General features: G+C 55.3%; 1 non-coding gene across 1 annotated transcript in view; it reads right to left on the reverse strand.

The window, feature by feature from the left end:
• Positions 1-1408, reverse strand: part of LOC126325614 (small subunit ribosomal RNA) — a 1893-nt gene extending 485 nt beyond the window's left edge. The window contains exon 1 of the ribosomal RNA XR_007560216.1: positions 1-1408. This exon is cut by the window's left edge and continues 485 nt beyond it. This is a non-coding gene — a ribosomal RNA (small subunit ribosomal RNA).
• Between the last annotated feature and the right edge of the window lie 2098 nt (positions 1409-3506).

Here is a 3506-nt window from a genome sequence, read left to right on the forward strand (position 1 = left end):
TTCGTTATCGGAATTAACCAGACAAATCGCTCCACCAACTAAGAACGGCCATGCACCACCACCCACCGAATCAAGAAAGAGCTATCAATCTGTCAATCCTTCCGGTGTCCGGGCCTGGTGAGGTTTCCCGTGTTGAGTCAAATTAAGCCGCAGGCTCCACTCCTGGTGGTGCCCTTCCGTCAATTCCTTTAAGTTTCAGCTTTGCAACCATACTTCCCCCGGAACCCAAAAGCTTTGGTTTCCCGGAGGCTGCCCGCCGAGTCATCGGAGGAACTGCGGCGGATCGCTGGCTGGCATCGTTTATGGTTAGAACTAGGGCGGTATCTGATCGCCTTCGAACCTCTAACTTTCGTTCTTGATTAATGAAAACATACTTGGCAAATGCTTTCGCTTCTGTTCGTCTTGCGACGATCCAAGAATTTCACCTCTAACGTCGCAATACGAATGCCCCCGCCTGTCCCTATTAATCATTACCTCGGGTTCCGAAAACCAACAAAATAGAACCGAGGTCCTATTCCATTATTCCATGCACACAGTATTCAGGCGGGCTTGCCTGCTTTAAGCACTCTAATTTGTTCAAAGTAAACGTGCCGGCCCACCGAGACACTCAACAAAGAGCACCCTGGTAGGATTTAAACGGGGTCCGCCTCGGGACGCGAAAGCACCCCTTCGGCTCGCCCCACCGGCAGGACGTCCCACGATACATGCCAGTTAAACACCGACGGGCGGTGAACCAACAGCGTGGGACACAAATCCAACTACGAGCTTTTTAACCGCAACAACTTTAATATACGCTATTGGAGCTGGAATTACCGCGGCTGCTGGCACCAGACTTGCCCTCCAATAGATACTCGTTAAAGGATTTAAAGTGTACTCATTCCGATTACGGGGCCTCGGATGAGTCCCGTATCGTTATTTTTCGTCACTACCTCCCCGTGCCGGGAGTGGGTAATTTGCGCGCCTGCTGCCTTCCTTGGATGTGGTAGCCGTTTCTCAGGCTCCCTCTCCGGAATCGAACCCTGATTCCCCGTTACCCGTTACAACCATGGTAGGCGCAGAACCTACCATCGACAGTTGATAAGGCAGACATTTGAAAGATGCGTCGCCGGTACGAGGACCGTGCGATCAGCCCAAAGTTATTCAGAGTCACCAAGGCAAACGGACCAGACAAGCCAATCCGATTGGTTTTGATCTAATAAAAGCGTCCCTTCCATCTCTGGTCGGGACTCTGTTTGCATGTATTAGCTCTAGAATTACCACAGTTATCCAAGTAACGTGGGTACGATCTAAGGAACCATAACTGATTTAATGAGCCATTCGCGGTTTCACCTTAATGCGGCTTGTACTGAGACATGCATGGCTTAATCTTTGAGACAAGCATATGACTACTGGCAGGATCAACCAGGGAGCTGCGTCAACTAGAGCTGAGCAGCCGGCCGCCCGGGAGTGTGTCCCGGGGGCCCGCGCGAACACGCAAGCGTCCGCTCAATTATTCTGCAAACAGGAGGAGGCCGAGCTCCCCTGCACGATACACCTCGAAACCCTCTCAGGTCCCGGCGGCGCGCAGCGCCGTCCTAGGTACTTGGTCGGTTTCGAGAGAGGCGCAATCGCCCGGAGTTAGGCGAGTAGACGGTTTTAGTGCGAACACCCTTGCTCCCAACTGAGCTTGCCGCTGCCGACAGAGGCCCGGGAGCGTGCTGTCGTGGCATTGCCGGCGGGAGACAACACGCGCCACCTATGGTGACCGGCAGCTCCAACGCCAGCGCCACACAAGGGCAAAGCCCCACTTGGGTGCAGAAGCGAACTCTCCCAGCACAGCGCACGCGCCAACACGTCCGCACAACTGCGATACAAACCACCTGCGAGAACCGCTGGGGCGACCGAGCAGCAGACGGCGTCGCGGCGCCGAGTGCCAGGCGGCGGCGCATCCTCAACGCACACAGTCCTCAATCAGACCAGCACACTGCAGATGTCCACCGCGCTTCGCACCGGGCTCGGCTGAACCAACTTTGGCCGCCAGGCGCCGCGTGCAGGGTGCGCCGCAGCGTAGCTGCGCCGCCTGCCGAGCCCGTCGGCTGGCGCTCCTGCCACTCGGCGCCCCCCACCAGCCGCCTGTTGCGCGTGCGCCCACGCAGCGCGCGGCCAACACGCCGGGCGGCCCCCCTTCACCGGCCGGGAACAGTCCCACCAAGCCACCGCCGCGTATCGCTTCATACCCACATGGGCCTAGTCACGTGTGTGGATGTGGCGGGTACCGCTGAAACAACCGGTTAATAGCTGTACCGATCGTCGCCATCACAGATTCACCTCCAGCGTGAACAACCGCTCAACAACGGATTTCCAGTTCATTTGCGTATCTTGGGCAGTAAACGTAGATGTCCACCTACATTTGCGAATTCAACAATTCTTGCATGCCAGGATGTCATGTGTCACGACACGCTACATCAGACCACATACACACTGCGACATGTGCAGAAGAGAACACGTGGAAGGTGGCCCGCGCACGTATGCGATGTCCCTTCCGCGATCCACTGTCAACCGGCATCTGCGGCATGTCCCAGATATGGAACGCGGTCCACCAGGGTAGCACTTTGTGTGAGGCAATACGACAAAGTCGGAATACACGCGTCACTACATCACACGGCTCACGCTGACCTGACCTGACTCACCGCACCACCACCCCCAGCGACCCAGGGTGACATACAATGCGTTCGTACGTTCCTCCCACACGCCTCTACGGCGTACCACAGTGCAACCTAGCTGTTATTGGGAGACGAGACAAGTAGCATCGAGCACAACATATGGAAATTGAGATTCGACACCGTTGGGCACAGCCAGCGTACGGTCACACGTATCACACTACTTCACTCTGTACGTAACTACCGATGATCGGTACAGCGTGTGGGTTACGCGTACGACATCAGCGGACAATGGACACAGACCATACCACGACGTACACTGAGGGCGTCGACATCTGAACGCAACTGAACAGCTGCGAGGCTCATTTAACACTCAAACGCCAGACCGACCAGCTTGAGAGGACGGAGACACAAAGAGAGGGGCAGAGGGGGGGGGGGGGGGGGGCGATATAGTCCTATTGCAGTACAATTGACAGTGGATAGCGGGAATATGTGGAAAGTAAGCAACACTCGCAAGACATCTACATGAGGATAACAACGACACCAGAGATTCCGAGCAGTGAACTATGTTAGGCAAAGGGACAACGTGGGTTAGGTTAAGGGACAACGTGGGTTAGGTTAAGGGACAACGTGGGTTAGGTTAAGGGACAACGTGGGTTAGGTTAAGGGACAACGTGGGTTAGGTTAAGGGACAACGTGGGTTAGGTTAAGGGACAACGTGGGTTAGGTTAAGGGACAACGTGGGTTAGGTTAAGGGACAACGTGGGTTAGGTTAAGGGACAACGTGGGTTAGGTTAAGGGACAACGTGGGTTAGGTTAAGGGACAACGTGGGTTAGGTTAAGGGACAACGTGGGTTAGGTTAAGGG

The sequence above is a fragment of the Schistocerca gregaria genome, unplaced genomic scaffold (assembly GCF_023897955.1).
Source record: "Schistocerca gregaria isolate iqSchGreg1 unplaced genomic scaffold, iqSchGreg1.2 ptg000930l, whole genome shotgun sequence".
NCBI lineage: Eukaryota > Metazoa > Arthropoda > Insecta > Orthoptera > Acrididae > Schistocerca > Schistocerca gregaria.